The sequence below is a fragment of the Mesoplodon mirus genome (assembly GCF_964341445.2).
Source record: "Mesoplodon mirus genome assembly, chromosome: 16".
Taxonomy (NCBI): Eukaryota; Metazoa; Chordata; class Mammalia; order Artiodactyla; family Ziphiidae; genus Mesoplodon; species Mesoplodon mirus.
The window spans coordinates 7,874,734-7,891,181 of NC_138992.1; the positions used below are offsets into that span (position 1 = coordinate 7,874,734).

The 16,448-nt window shown below is 50.4% G+C and overlaps 1 protein-coding gene across 2 annotated transcripts in view; it reads left to right on the forward strand.

Moving 5' to 3' along the window:
• The window catches only part of ST3GAL1 (ST3 beta-galactoside alpha-2,3-sialyltransferase 1), a 114,520-nt gene that overhangs the window by 58,629 nt on the left and 39,443 nt on the right, over nucleotides 1-16,448 (forward strand). For both annotated transcript variants that reach the window (XM_082601581.1, XM_082601580.1), the window contains exon 2: nucleotides 14,056-14,110. The gene's annotated coding sequence lies outside the window, so the exon portion shown is untranslated. The remainder of the gene's footprint in view (nucleotides 1-14,055; nucleotides 14,111-16,448) is intronic.

Sequence of the window (16,448 nt, forward strand, 5' to 3'; positions counted from 1 at the left end):
TATTTATGCAGAGTGTTTGACAAATAGTATGGCCGAGTTCCTGGTAGCTGTTGGGTGTGAAAGCCCGTGCCATCCTGCATTCTCACTGTCTGTTTGCCAGACTGGCCTCCACAGCCTGGGAGGACTCGCAGTTGAGGCTGCATTTGCTGCTTTTTTATATTTTCAGCTTCTGACGGTGCTGGGCAAATAGTAAGACCTGGAATGAATCTTGTCAGCCTCTCTGGAGGAGATTTAAGCATCAGATGGTGGGTCTAGATGCTTTTTTAAAGTCCCTTCCAACCCTGAAATTCTGTGATCAGGAAGTTATCCAGGAAACAGTTCTCCTTGTGGGGTCCTTTCTAAGGTTTCTAAATGGGGCTTTATTACACACTGCAGGTAATTATAGGAGGCTGCAGTGGCCGCAGGGAGCTCCACACGGCCTGATGGCTGGTAGGTGTGTTCCAGAGGCTATCATCTTTCCGCTGACCAGGGGATCGGAATCCTGGCAGAGGCAGGGCCTCTCCCTTCAGCCAGGCAGTGGGAGGAAGCCCTGGAGGTCTCAGCCTCAAGCTGGGCGGCCCTCCACTCTCTACCCCAGGGTATGGCAGGGTAGCACTAGTGTGTATGAATAATATCAGGAGAGTCACAGAAAGCAGGAGCAGCGGAGACCTTTAGGACCTCCAGTCCAGGAGTCATAGTCCCCTAGGTTCATAGGGACCAGGTGGGTGATATGAACAGATAAAGAGACCTAGTAAGACAATAGGGAATAGTGGGGCCTGCAGCAAACTAGAAAATCGACCAGGTTCTGACCAAAGGAGATGGCTGCTGCTCAGCCGTGGGAATTGGGGAATGTGAGCCCAGGGTTCCTGGATTTTCCCCTTCTTTATCAAAAGAAGCTTGAGGCCCAGATTTTTATGTAAAGCTTTCTGATTTTTGAAAATTATAGCTAATTCAAAGTTTTGTCAATGGCTGTATGGCACAGACAGAATCGGTTTGTAAAACAGCAGTTGCCGTATCTTCTGATTTGATACAACATTTGACTGATTGGGAAACTGAGGTTCAGAATTTGGGAACTTTTGCCAAAGGCTCCTGGGGAGGTAGTGACCCTGAGGGACGTAAAGCGTAGTCCAACATCCCAGTGGTCTCCTATCCCCACCTTTTGCCAAGGCAGGAACTGAAGCCCAGGGAAGGAAAGGGACCAGCTCTAAGTCACACAGCTGGTAATGGCAGAGTCTGGCTTAGAAACCTCAAGCCCCATGGGAGCCATTATCTCTTGAAACAGCCCTCTGGGCATGTGAGGGCCTGGGGTAGGGCCAGGCTTCTGGGCCCTCCTGCATGGGATTGTCCAGCGACTGTGTTGCCAAAAACAACCCTGGAATGGTTTCGGTGAAAGCCTGACCAAGAGTGTGGCACAGGGCAAATTCTGACTTCTCATTCGGCAGGAAACGGTTGGCACGCAGCGGGACAGGGATGCCAGGGTGCTCCTGCTGGCAGGAGAGCTGTTTGTACATTTGCTGAACTAACACTTTGAGCAGCGACGGTGCAGAGATCAGCTCTGGCCTCTTTGTAAAGGGTCTCTTCGACTGAGTGCCTGGAGTCTGATTGCCCTTGAACTGGCATCCTTAGAGTCTGCCTGTGAAGTCTCAGGCGGAGTGGGGGTGTCTTCTCTCGTTTGTGGTCAGACACATGGCTTAGGGAAGTGAACCTGAGCTTGGAGTTGAGAGTGAATAGCAGTCCAGTTCACGATGTCCCAGCTCTGACACTGGGCTGCCCGTGTCCATTGCTGTGGCCCTGCTGCTATCGCAGAGCTATTATGAGAGTGTAATCGAGTGGATGGATCTAAATTGCCAACGAAAAGGCTAGAGAAACGTGAACTACTTTTGCCCTTCTATTCCTTCTCCCCAGAGGGTGGCATTTGAGCTGGGAAAGGAAGGAGGAGAAGGAGTCAGTATAGTCAGCAAGTGCAAAGGCCCTGAGGCAGAATGAACTTGGAGAGTTCAAGCACAGATATTGGGTTAGCAGGATGGGAACAGAGAGGGCAGGGGAGAACATGTGAGGGTGACGCAGAGAGAGGTGGCCGAGGACTCCAGGAGTGGGTGTGGGTCTCTGGAGGGAGGGCGAGCTGCCTGCCCTTTCTTGAAAGGTGCTCTCCCCCAAGATGGTGGCAAGGAGCTCACCCTCTGAGACAGGCCCTTCTAGTGAGGCCAGGACTGTGGGTGGGGGAACGAGAGGTCCAGAAAATGAAGAGGACGGTGGGGAGGAGGAGGCTGGATCACCCCAAAAAACGTTAAGGAAGGGAGGGTAGGTCATCTGGGCTGTGAGGTATGAGTAGGGTTGGCTGGACAGTGAGAGGGAGATGGATTTTGCCAGTAGGGCTTTGGATTGGCGGAGGGGCCAGTGTGGCCTCCCTCTCTCTATGAAACTGTGGGCGAGCTGCAGGATTGAAGAGAAGGCCCTGAGCCCTGGACTAGAAAGGCAGGGTCTTAGCAGGCAAACCCATGGGATGTCTGGACCCCATGTCTCCACCTAGTGCCCCAGGAATTCAGAACCTTGCCCACCCATTCCTTCCAGCCTCACTCATGTGCTCAGAGGTCAAGGCCCCAGGAGCGAATCTCACTGCCCGAGAATGCAGAAGCCTGAGGAGTCTCCAGGGACCCCTGTGCTCACGTTGTGGTGTTTACCATCCCATGAGGGCCCGCGGAGGAGGAGAGGGACTCACCAGAAGGAGACTGGGCAGCAGTTGGAAGGGAGGAAAGCGACCAGGTGGCTCTTATACCTCCTGATGCCATCCCTTCATTCGTCTCCCACAGCTCGGAGGGCGCATCCACTCTGTGCATCGTGCTCCCAGGGTGACGCTGAGCCAGTGCAGGCAGCGCTGGTCCACTCTGAGCGTGTCTGTGAGCCCGAAACCACAGTGAGTCAACTGTGGGTTGCCTGGGAGTGTGCTGTGCAGGGCAGGAGGGGTCATGCAAAGAGGGAACTAGGGGTCAGGGGTCGGCATCCTTGAGATTCTGATATGTAAGAAATGATGTCTCTTTGCTGTTTGAATGACTTTGGTTAGTAGTGAAGTTGAAGTGTTCTTGAGAGTTGATGGGTCACCTGCCTTCCTTTTGTGCTGATTTGCCTTTTATGTCCTTTCCCCTTAAAAAAAAAAAAATTAGTTCAAGGCATTTGGTCCCATAGGTCAGGGATCAAAAAAAAAAAAAAAAGCCATCTTTTTATATAAAGGGACAGGTAGTAAACATTTTAGGCTTTGAGAGCCTTTGAGAGTCTCTGTTACAACTACTCAACTCTCTGCCCTTGGAGCACAAAAGCAGCCATCGACAATACGGAAATGAATGTGCACAATGGTGTTCCAATAAAAGTTTATTTATAGAAGCAGGTGACCAGCCTGCAGGCTGTAGTTTACCAACCCTTGCCTTAGAGAAGTTTACATTTCTTGTGTGTTCAGCCTTTTCCTTGATGTAAATATGGAGTTTTACACTAAGCATGGACCTTCTCCATTCCAAGATAAAACGCAAAAACAAACAAAAAAAAGAAGAAAAAAGTACTCAAAAGTGGTATAAACGGGTGGTTCTGGATGAGGCATCCTGGACGTGCTGGCATCGACCTGCATCTTGGTCAGTCTTAGGTCCCCAGCAGGAGAAGTGGGCGGGGCACTGATGCAGGCAGAGGCAAAGCCAGAGCCTGGGGGCCTGGTGGGACCTCCGAGCAGGGGTGGCTGAAGTGGGGACAGCGCTGTCGTTCTGTGCTTCTCCCTGACCTTGAAAACTGTGTTCTCAGGGGTTACTGGGCCCGTCATGTCCTGAGAGACCTGTCTAGTCCACCAGCCAGTCCTTGGCAATAGGACCCCAAGTGAGAACCCCCTACTTCCACAGAAGCCACCAGTCCCTTCCCCCCAGTCTGGACCCTTCCATGGACTGGGTTGCCAGCCTGATCTTAGAGAATCACATGCGACTTTTATACTAAGCGAAAGGAGACTCCTCCACCCTTTTCTTCTGGTCCTATTTTGAAGATATCCTCATACCCAGTGCTGTGCCTAAGATACAGATTTCCTGTTAAGAATCTTAATTATTCACTTGAAAACCCGAACTCGTTTGGCAAAGGGCAAATAGGGAGATGCGTTTGGTTCTCTGAATTTGAAGAGGCCAAATGGCCTTGTCTTCCTTTCCTCCCAGCTCACTTCCCACCCACCCCTAACTTGCTTAGCCTTGGGACACACTGCAGAAATGAGGCTTGGGACCTGGACTGTCCCTGAGTTGACTCATATCTGGCCTGTGACCTGGGAAAAGCCCTTCTCCTTCTGCGACTTGATGGACTTTCCTTAAGAATGGAAGTAATGATATGTCACTGTCAAGGTCTGTAGCTAAGAGGAGGGGAGATACCTTAGGATAGTTTGTCACTGTTGGCGTCAGCTCCGGAGCCCGGCAATCTGGATTCTGGTACTGACTCTACCATCTACTCGCTGTGTGACCTTGGATGAGTGACTTCACCTCTCTGTGCTAGCCTAAATATGGGGTGACAATAAGGTACCTAATATCAGGCTGTTTGGAAGATTGAATGGCTTTATTCACATAAACTGTTTGAAACAGTGCACATCCAAGTAGTTAGTGAATGTTCTATTGTATGTAAAGTGCCGGGCAGATAGTAGGTGCTCATTAAAGACAGTCACCCTTCTGTGTTATTAGACGCTCCAGAACAATTCCATATGTTAATCTTGCACAGGGACTGCAGATTTCATGCATATCTACTTCCGCATACACTGTTAATGAACGTTCTAAGCTCAGATAACCTTGCTTTTCCATCCTTAGCAAGCTTCGGCTTGATGAGAATTTTCAAAATGTGTTTGTCGATCTTTTAAAACCCCTGAGATGAGTATTTACTGCCAAAATGTACAAGTATATCAAAGGGATTTAATTCAGGCATTGGATAATAAGGCTGGAGATTTAAAGAGGGAAATGACAAGGTTTTCCTTTCTTTGCCCTCTATCTGCTGTGGCAACAAGCACTTCTGTTTATCACTTAAAATCTTGTTTGAAAAGGTCAGCGGTTGTTTGCGTGAATCACACAGCGTGAGGACTCAGGAAGGATGCACTGGAGACAGGCGTCCTCAGATTTCTGCTCCGTGCCCTGTCCTTTCCCCATGATGCACTTTTCCCCATGTCCCCGTGTCCCCGTGCTGCTCCCAGCTGGGGTGGGCGCCCTGGGCAGAGGAGGACCTGAGTCCAGTCACGGGACTCTGTCAGTGATGAATCCCGGTCACCTGTCCTCAGCGTGTGCCCAGCATGTGAGCCGCCTTCAGTCCACTCTGTCACGGTTCCTAGCACTCTCATCTTCCAGAGGAGGACACTGAGGCTCCAGATGCTTTCAGCACTGGCTGCAGGTTGCCAGGCAAGCGAGCCGCAGGACATGCAGCTGCCCCGCCTCCAAAGGCCCATCCGTGCTCTGCCCTGACTCATCTCTCCAGCAGGTCCTCCCCACGCCTTCCACCGCCCCTTCATTTGATGTGAAATGAAATGAAGGACGATGAAATATTTATCAGTCTCGTGTCTGCTGGGCGCCTTCACATGAAAGCCCAGGGAAACACTTTGGGAAGTGGAGGTGATGTTCCAAAGGCCGCTAATTGGTTTACTCACGAGTCTTAATCTCTGGTTTTGAAATATTCGACGTGAAAGATGGGCTTGGCCTGGGGAACCCCAGTGAGACTGGTGTGCCGCTGGTTTCCAAGGACAGAGCTCACCCAGAGGGGGTGACTAGGAAGGGGGTCGTGAAGAGTCTCTTGCCTTTGCTAATTTGCTGGGTGACAAGCCACTGCCCTCCCGGGGCCACATGATCAGGCCCTGCTTCCCTCTCTGACCCCATCCTGTAAAATTAGCCCTTAGCCAGTGTGCTTGCACCGCGCTGGCCTTTGGGCTGAACATGCATAGCTCGTTTCTGCCTTACCATCTTGCACGGACTCTCCCTCCGCCTGAACTCTGGTCTCCTCGCCCCTGCCTTTGCACGGCCGACTCATTCAGGAGCTCAGCTTGGAGTTTACCCCAGTGGCACCTTCCTTGTCATCCACTGTCACGCCACCCCCTTGACTTTGCTGCTGAAGTGTTTCCCGTGATCTGCTCTGTTTGATTTGATGCCTAAGTTTCCAGAGGAGAAGGCTGTTTCCTTGTTCACCGTGGTGTCACCAGCATCCAGAACAGAGCCCAGGACATTCTGGGCCCCAGTCAGTTTTTGCTAAGTGACCAATGGCTTCTGCTGCTTGGTATAAAGCCAAGAGTTTGGACCAGGCGGTGGTCGGGGAGCCTCCCTACTCTGGAAAAAGCTATCTGAACTTGAGAGCGAGCGCTTCACTTTGAGGCTTTCTCTTCCTGATGGTCACTGCTCAGACCAGCCTCATGCAGGGGGCCCAGTTCCCTCCCAGCAGAGCCCGAGGCAGGGATTTGGTGCCTGTGGAATCCAGAAGGCGGTGAGAGAGGCTGGACAGGGCAGGGGGAGGAGAGAGGCTGGGTAAAGAGGTGTCTCAGCTGGAGCCAACCCTCAGCCTGACCCCACGGGACCCTGGAGCATACAGGGCACCCACCACAGGGCTGGTTCCATGTGGAGGCAAAGGGGGTCAGCTTCGTGCAGCCCCGATTCCCTCAGTCATAGCCTGGGGGCAGCCCAGGGTGGCAGGGGCCAGAGGTGGTCACCTCCTGGGCGAGGCAGCTCCCGTCTGGCCAGGGCAGTCTTCTGCTAGCAGCCAAGAGACACAACAGCTGAGGGGTGTTAGCGGCCACTCTCCAGGGACCTGGCGGCCCCTTCCACGTAGCCTGACCCCAGGCGAGGGAATTCAAACTTGCGACCTGCCTTTCCAGGTGAGGTGTCTCTGAGGGTCACTGCGAGTAATCTGCTACCCGAGGAAAGGCCAGCAGCTCCTGGTTACCACCCCCTGCCCCTCCAGGCCACTCAGGTTTCCTGCCTGTCCTCTAGGCCAGCCCAGAGAAGAAAGTAATGGATTTTCCTTTCTTAGTGTGCCTACTATATGCCAGGAACTGTTCTAGAAGCTTTAAGTGTATTATCTCATTTACCTCTCCCACCAACCCCACGAGGTGGGGCTTACAGTGCCAGCGTCTGCAAGGTGAAAGCCACGGCTCTCGAGATAAAATACTTACCCAGGGCCTCACAGCTCGAGAGGGACAGTGTTGGAATCCCAGCCATGTCTTCTAGACCAACGCCTGTGATCTTTCCCCTCCCACACTGCCTCCATGAGCTTGGGTGGGCAGAGAAGAGGCCACCCTCTGCCTACAGTCTTCTGAGGCTCCCACTTGCCCTCAGGCTAAACCTTTGGGCTTGACTTCCTAGGCCTGTCTGTGTTTGTCACCTTGCTTCCTGTTCATTTGCACCACTCCATGTTGCCTGCCACCACCTGCCACTGTAGTGTGAAGGGGAACTGGCCTTTGCTCAATATCTAAAGTATTAGTTCCTGTTTAGGGACCCCCTCAGCAGGCTGGGCTGCACACTTTGTATGTGTTGTCTTGCTGAATCCTCATAAGAACCCTTAGGTCAGCCCTGTTTTTCTTGCCTTACAGACAAGGAAAGGGAACTCAGCTGAAATAACTTGCTGAAAGTCTCAGAGCCAGAAATTGTAGAAGGAAGGATTGAACCCAAGCTGGTCTGGCCCCATACCCTGTGCCCTTATGTATTAGATCAGTGCTCTTCATAGAGCTTTCCCAATGATGGGGATGGCTCCCATCTGTCCTGTCCAGTCACTGCTAACCATACGAGGCTATTAAGTGCTTGAAATATGGCTGTCGCAACTGAAGAACTGTATTTTACATTTTATTTCATTTTAATTAAAAATAGCCACATGTGGCCAGTGGCTGTGAAGAACTGAAAATCTTAAGACGTTATTCTACTTGTAAGTTAAGTATCTGTTGGCAGATGCTGGCAGAAGACATGAGCTTCCTGGATCAGATACAAAGGACTGTATTACTCATAGCACACACAGAAGGCAGCCTGTGCTTTAGTTTGTATCATTTACTTGCTTCCCAAGTCCCATGGCTTTGCTTTGTAGATGAAGATCCATGATCTTTTATAATGGTCTGCAAGCAAACCTACACAAATTTATTGCTAATAAAAAATAATCTTTATTATAATACTGGATGGTAAGCAGACCTGGGCTCTGCTGCAGAGGGACACACCACCTCTAGCTTCCATTCCCTCTGCATCCCTGAAAAGATAGTCCAGAACAGAAGCTGTCGCTGCTTCTGCTCCAAAGACACGTAGACGTGCGGAAGACCCATGAAGAATTGCCTTTCAGCAGTGACTGCTGTGCTGGGCAGTGTAACTCTAGACTACTTGCAGGGCCTCCTCTGGGATGTCCCACATGGGTTTCATCCTTCACTACCCTCCAGAAGCCTATACAGTTGGCTGCAGTTTCCCCATTTTGCAGATGGATAAACTGAGGCACACTCCGGTGATGCTCCCTGAATGTTCAAATCATGGATTCTACCTATTACTCATTATCAGCTCTGCCCCCGACCCTGTGAACAAAAACAAAAACATCAAAGTGGGATGTTTGTCCTCCTTGCTCTCTTTCAAAACTTTACCCCACAAGACTCTGGAATTCTCTTTCTCCTCTACCTTGTCTTATTCTCCCCGTCTTTTGAGAACCAGTGCCAGGCTCACCTCTTCCCTGAAGCCCTCCCTGTCTAGCACAGCCTGTGCTCACCTTTCCTGTCTCTTCTCTAACATACAGCGTCCTGTCTCATGTACTCTGGACCAGCAGCTCTGAAGAGCAGATTCTGTACCTTCCCACCCCACTCTCCCCCCATGCCAATCGCAAGGCTTGGGGGAAAGCAGACCAAGAAACAAAGACCCCAAACCAAATCCAGTGCCCACCAACTCCTCCTTTATGCCCTGCATTGAATTCACAGTTGACTACCCCACTTCCCATTCCAGGATCCATGGAGCATGTGAATGAGATCGACTCTCCCTGAAAGACAAGGGAGATATTTTGAAGTGACTCAAAGAAAAGCTTGTTAAATTATGTTGAGTTTTGGTAAATCCACCCACGGAGATAGAGAAACTTGACATTTGCCTTCCAAGCCAGCAGAAGGAATGAGCCACATTTCCTCGTAAAAGAGCAAGAGGCGGAGGGAAGATGCTCATCTCAGGAGACCAAGGTTCTATTCCAAGTTCCGATGCTAAGTGGCTGTGTGACCCTGGGGAAGACACTCCCCCTTCCCAGGAACTGGGACTGGACGGGGAGAAGAGAAGCCAGACCCTCAAGGTGCCTTCCCAGCCTTCCTTTCTGTCCAGGCTTTCTTGACTCTGGGCTGGGGAGAGCCCAGCTTTGCCTTTGCGAGAACCAAGTGCCTCGCACTTCCTCGCGCAGCCTACTTCTTGCTGCCTTCTTGAATGGGACCGGCCCTGCCCCCTCCTGTAGAATGCAAACTTCCACCCGATCGACATGGAGGCAGCCCTTGCTGTAAGGATGTGCTGAAAGAGGACCACTTGATTCGAATCCAGTCCTGTCCACCTTCCGACTTAACACATCACACCACCATCCCACTTACCAACCGTACTGACACCTACTATGTCAGACACTGTGCTGAGAACTTTCTATCATCTCTCACTGAGTCTCTGCAACAACCCCAGGATCGGGATGTGTGTGTGTGTGTGGGGGGGGTGCTGTTATTATGCCCATTTTGCAGATGAGAAAACAGGCTCGGAGAAGTGAAGTGGCTTATCCAAAGCCACAAAGCTGGTGAATGGCAGAGCCTGGGTTGGAAGTCTCCGGACCACCTCCTCAGTTCTTCAAAATGGAATGTTTGTTGGAAGGAGACTGGATAATTGCAGAAGGAACCGTGTATGGCGCTGCGTAACAAAGAGTCCCCGAATCTCAGTGACGTACAACACATGCTTATTTCCTGTTCACATCACAGGCAGACTGTGATCAACGGCAGGGTGACTGCGGCTCAGCCACGTTCCTTGAGTTTTCTCGGTCAGAGGCCCAGGCTGAAGGTGGTCGCCATCTAGGACACGCTGTGCTCACGCCAGAACTGAGCGAGCCACACAATCAAATTTAAACCTTCTGCTTAGAGGTGGCACACAGAGCACGTCTGCTCACACTCTATTGGCCAAAGCAAGGGACATGGCCAAAACCAGCGTCAGTGGAGCAGGGAGTTAAGAGTCCCCCATGGTGAGGGGTTGGGGGCAAAGAGAGGGGAACAATGTTTGCATAATACAATTGGCCGTAAACCACTGGGCTCTGCAGCCAGATGCGTGGGTCTGACTCCTGGCTCTACCTCTTAGTGGTTGTGTGGCCTTCAGTATGGTCCGTCACCTGCTTGTGCCTCAGCTTCCTCATCTGCAAAATGGGGATGACAGTTATAGCCCTGTATTAGCCTCCAAGGGCTGCCGTAACAGAGTATCACAAACCGGGTAGCTTAGATGAAAGAAATGTATTTTTTTTTCACAGTTTTGGAGGCTCAGAGTCCAAGATCAAGGTGCTGCCAGGGTTGGTTTCTGGCGAGGCCTCTCTTGCCACCTTCTCATGGTGTCCTCACACAGCCTTCCTTCTGTGTGTGCACGTCTTATAAGGACACCAGTCCTATGAGCTTAGGGTCCCACCTTTATGAGCTCACTTAACCTTAATTCCCTCTCTAAAGGCCCCGTCTCCAAATTCAGTCACATTGGAGGTTAGGGCTTTAGCATATGAGATATTTGGTGGGGAGATACCACTCAGTGCCTTATTCTGTAGGGCTGTTTTGAATGTGATGGGCCAGGCACTTAGGACGTCTGGCTTGGGAGCACTGAACAGGTGCAAGGTTGCTGGGAGTACTTGGTGGTAGTTTGTCCCACGTTTTGGGTGTTCCCCTGTGTAGATGATCTCTCATTCCATTTATCTTTATATCCTTGGCCTGTGTCCCAATTCCTGGCACATACTAGGTGCTCAGAAAATATATTTTTGGGATCCTACCGTGAAGCCTGAGGCAGTTGACAGGAGCCACCCAGGGTTAGGAGGCCCTGGGCTGTGCTGTGAGTCTGCTGTGTGGACAAGTGACGGTCTCAGGCCAACCAGGATCCCTCACATTAGACAGAGCGGGTTTGTCAACAAAATCTCAGCAGATTTCTCATGGCCTTTGTGCTTATACCAAGGTAGTTAGGCAATATTCAGAGCCAGGGTAGACTCAGAGAGATCCTTTTTTACGACGATGTTGTTATAAACTCCAAGGTGGCCATAATTCTCTAAACTCCCTCCTTCAGATACCGTCCCCCACCAGCAAAGCACCATAATGTGACAGGGCTGGGCATGGATGGGCATCGGGAGAACTTACCCTCGCTGCTTTGGGTCCGGGGAAGTTTCTGACACAGAACCACAAGCTTGGAATGACCTCTTGGGGTTCCATGGCAACACTCAAAAACCCTGTGTTCGTTTTTCTTTCCTCATTCATGTTACCTTTCCCACTTCTGGCCTTGCTTAGGAAGGGCTGTGTCTGAGGATGTTTAGCAGATGGCACTATTGCCTGGGGATGAAAAGGTTAAAGGACATGGGGACAGCTGGCCTTTGCAAGCCCTCTGCCTGGTGTGCTCAGGCCAACGGTGTCATGGAGAAGAGAGTAACATGTGAAAGTTCTGGGCCTCCTCCCAGCTCATTGCTAATTAATTATTGGCATGATGAATAATTCAGTGTGTGCTATCTATCTCAGGCTCAGTTTCCTCATCTGGGAAATGGGAGCAGTGACACTTCTCATGTGATGTGCAGCATCTGGCCAAGAGCAGACGATGATGATGAGATGATGATGATGATGATGATGGTGATGATGGTGATGATGGTGATGATGGTGATGATGATGATGGTGATGATGATGATGAGATGATGGTGGTGATGATGATGATGGTGATGATGACAATAATGATGATGATATAATTATGATGATGATATGGTGAGGATGACATCATGGTGATGGTGATGATAGTTTGGTCCTTAGAGAGCACTGTCTCCTTGTCACTTTATATTCATTGACCTTCTTAATCTTCTTAGCAGCCCTAGGAGGTAGGCAGTCTCAATGTTCCTAGTTTACAGATGAGGAAACTGAGGGTAAGTTACTCACTGAAGGAGGCACAGCCAGCAGTGACAGAGCTGGCAGTCTGGCTTCACAGCCCGTGCCCCTTGCCACTGCATGTATGGCCTTGAGGCTTACCTGACGTTAATTATGGACTGTGTCTCCCATAGCTCCCTGCATGTGGTGGGAGAAGGGGTACAAACAATACGTGCTGCTTGTTCTGGAAAGTAATTACTTTTAATTAAACTATTTGATGATTTTTTAAAATTCCTCCTTTCTGGATGTATATCCAGAGAAAATTGTAATTTGAAAAGACACATGCACCCCAAATTTCATAGCAGCACTATTGACAATAGCCAAGACATGGAAGCAACCTAAATGTCCATCGACAGATGAATGGATAAAGAAGATGTTATCTTTATACACACACACTCTCTCTCTCTCTCTCTCTCTCTCTCTCTCTCTCTCTCACACACACACACACACACACACACACACACACACACACACACACACCGTGGAATATTACTCAGCCATGAAAAAGAATAAAATAATGTCATTTGCAGCAACATGGATAGACTTAGAGATTATCATCACACTAAGTGAAGTAAGTCAGAAAGAGAAAGACAAATATATGATATCACTTACATGTGGAATCTAAAATAAAAGATACAAATGAACTTATTTGCAAAACAGAAATAGACCCACAGACCTAGAAAGCAAGCTTATGGTTACCAAAAGGGAAGGGGGGGAGGGATAAATTAGGAGTTTGGGATTAACATATATACACTAATATATATAAAATAGATAAACAACAAGGACCTACTATATAGCACAGAGGACTATACTCAGTATTTTGTAATAACCTATAAGGGAAAAGAATCTGAAAAAGAATATGTATATATCACTGAATCACTGTGCTCTACACCGGACACTAACACAACACTGTAAATCAGATATACTTCAATAAAAAACCAAAAAAATTCCTCCTTTCCTGTTGTTTCCATGGAGAGTCAGAGGCAGGTTGGGCCCATCCTGGGCAGGGACTTCCTCCTGCTGGCCGGGGCGGGTGCTATGTGATACTAATGTCCACAGGTCATCCATTATTGACGGGCAGAGGTCAGCCAGCTCAGGTCCATGGTCGCGGGTGTGCTCAGATGAGGGGGAGAGAAAGAGGACCCGGAGGTCTTGACCATTCAGAAAGTCGTTTTCATCACCACCCCCAGGAGCAGGAGCGTTTTGCACACCTCACAGGGGACAAGAGCTAAGGCAGCATGTGGCTGAAGCAGCTGCAAGCCCGCAGGCTTATTACTACTAATAATACCCTAGAATGTCGTTCTTGTTGTTTGGGGCGGGCCCTTCCCCTACCCCACATTTAGGAAAAAGTGCTAAAATAGCAATGACACCTCCTAACTCTCAGATTCAACTTCTCTCTCCCTTTGCAAATGTAAAACATGCAGCTGTTTGCTGCCAATTAGAATATGCCCGAGTCAGACCCCCTCCCACCCCACATGTGATCTGGGACTTGCCACGAATTCGGTTGCAGGTGCCACCTGCTCATGTCTGCCCTCTGTCCTCTGGGTAGAGAAGGGCTTCGACCCGACAGACAGGTTTCCAGCCCCGCTCTGACCCCACTGGGCTCCGCCTGATGAGCCCTCCGTTTCCTCCTCTGTCCTATCGGAGGCTGGGAGGTTAAACCACATGTGAAGAATCTTAGCTCAGTGTGGGGCGCACAGCAGTCTCAGGATCAGAATACGCCCTCCTCTGTCTTCTGTCTAGAGCAGGAAGCGGTCATGGTGATCAGGCAGCACAGAGCTTTCATTTACAGTTTGGAACAGGAAGCCTCCACATTCTGGTCCCCTGACTCCCCGCAGGGCTCTGTAGGTGACCGCTGTTCCCTCCCCACACCGCGGCATGCCTCTTCTCATCAGCAGTCAATATTTACTCTGTGTCTGAGCTGAGTAGAAGGCAGGCACTCTCGTTAGATCTTCACTCCCTCTCCTTAAGACTGAGTATTTTCTTCTATTTTTCAGATGCAGAAACTGAGGCTCAGAGAGGTTAAGGAACTCCCCAGAGGTCACACAGCCGGTAAGTTGCAGAGCTGGGATTTGAACCCAGCTCTCTTTGACACCAGAATCTGTACTCTTAATCGCCTTGTTATCTGTGCCTTAAACCATGCTGAAATGACCGACCTCCTCCACCCAAGCGTGGGAGGCCTGTGTCTTGGTTATTATCATATTTCTTCCGATGCCTTTTACAGCATCCAGGACACGGTAGGCTCTCCGTACCTACAGGGTGTTTAGAAGGCAGTCCTTTCTAATCTCACGCGATCATGCAATGTTCAGGGATAGGGATGTGTGTCTAATCATAGAGAAGTCTTGGTTAACTAAGTGTTTCCCCTTTTTGCCACATTCAGTAGCATCAGCAAGTAGCCAACACGTGCAAATAAGAAATGTGTTATAACCCCGTTATAAAGTGCAGATACTCTATGCACAGACTGTATCTATAGACTATTTTGAAGATGAATGGGTCTTTCTTTGTGATTCCAAAAGCAGGACCCTTGACTTCGTGGTGGGAAGGAAGGCAGGGCAGGCATGGAGGTGGGTCCAGCCTGGAGGCCCCCAGCACCTCCACCCCACATGCAGATAGGCACCCACTGGGTGCTCACGCTCTCCACCAGCCTCTCTCCTGCATCCTCACTGTGGCTCCGACCATATCCACTTTCTCCTGGTCCTCTTGCTTCTCACATCCCCTTTCTTCCATCTCCTCTTTCTCATCTTTGAAACCTACTCTCTTCCTTTTCAGAAGATTTCCTAGAACTCATTTTTGAAAAACCTTTGAGAATGAACAAGCCCCATTTAGTAACCTGACCACAAATAAACTACCTGATTTGGTCTCCAAAGTCCTCAAAGAAAACCCTGGAGTCGGGGTGGAAGTGGGTGTGTCATTCACAGGCTACTAGAGTGGACAGTGGGTGTGGTCTGTGAAGGGCTTTGGTTTTAAAACCCCCTTGGGAGTGGTGAGGAGGCCCAGCAGCTGGGCCAGGAGTCCCCACCCTTGCGTCCACCGGAAAATCTGAGTTTCAATAGCTACTTGCTGCCTGGGTGAGATTCAGTTTAAAGAAAATATGAAAACCACAATCTAATGACCATTGTCCTTGTCCAGGAGTCTGGAAAGCTGTTTCTAGGTCTGGTTCTGCCACATCACACTGTGTGGACTTTGCCAAGGCCCTCCTCTTCACGGGGCCTCAGTTTTCCCATCTGTACAGTGGGTTATGGACCAAGTGCAGCCAAGGCTGACCCTCGGCTGTGGTTTCCCAGCTGGGGCATCGGTGAGCCTTTGATGATGCTCATGCAGATTCCTGGTTGACAGGGAAGAGCCGTGGGAGCAGAGGGCCGAGAAGGGGGTGGCATTTGACAAAAAACCACCCTATCCTCCATGCATACCCTGGTCAGGACAAGCCCAGAGCCACATGCACACGTGGGTTCAGGAATGAGCCTCCCGTGGCCGGCAGAGGCCATCCTACTGTTCCAGGGTGGTCAGACGGAGGCTCCAGGATCTCGGGAACCAGACCCGTGGACCCCACAGCGGAGCCAGGCGCCTGCTCACGAGCTGTGTGCTCTGTGTTCTCTTCCTGCCCCAGAGGATCCCAGCAGGCAGGACTCACACCTGCTGGCCACAGCTCCGAGCCCTGTACAGATACACAGTGTAGTTTTGTAGTATTTTTGGTTTCGCTGTTTTTGCAAAAGCCAAAGGAAATCTGTAGGCTGGGCCCTGATTTCCTCTCCCTGAGGACGGCTGATCTGCTTGGGCGGGGACAAGCAGAGCTCAGCTAGGAGAGGAAACCTCAAGACGCAAGGTCCAGAGTTCGGAGGGCACCTGCTCTGAGCAGGGTGCTGTGGCCGGCCGTTCATGGGCCAGGCTGGTTGAGCTTGTCATTGGAATCATCCCATTCACCATATGAGGACACTGAGGCCCGGAAATGACCAAGTTCGCTCGTTTTCACTGTGCCCACACCAGAACGAACCTCTGCCGCCTGAGCTTGGAGCACTTTTCACTCTGCCGTCAGTCCACACATATCTGTTGAGACCCTAACTCTGTTCTCAGCAGGGGGGAACACAGCAGTGAGGGACACAGGTGACGTTCCTGCCCTCCTGGTGGGGAGGAGACAGACAAGGAATTCAGTATACAATGGAGTGTCATTTTTCTGATTAAGGCTCTGAAGGAAAATGCAGCTGAGCAAAGGGATACTGACAGCGAGACTGTCTTGGGGTGATCAGGGAAGGCCTCTCCTAGGAGGGCAGCTGGGCAGAAGAATGAACGCAGTGAAGGAGCAAGCCCTGTGGGTTCCACCTTAAGAACACCTTCTAGGTAGAGGGAGGGACAGGCGCAAAAGCCCTGGGGCAGGGCATGTGTTTATTGTACC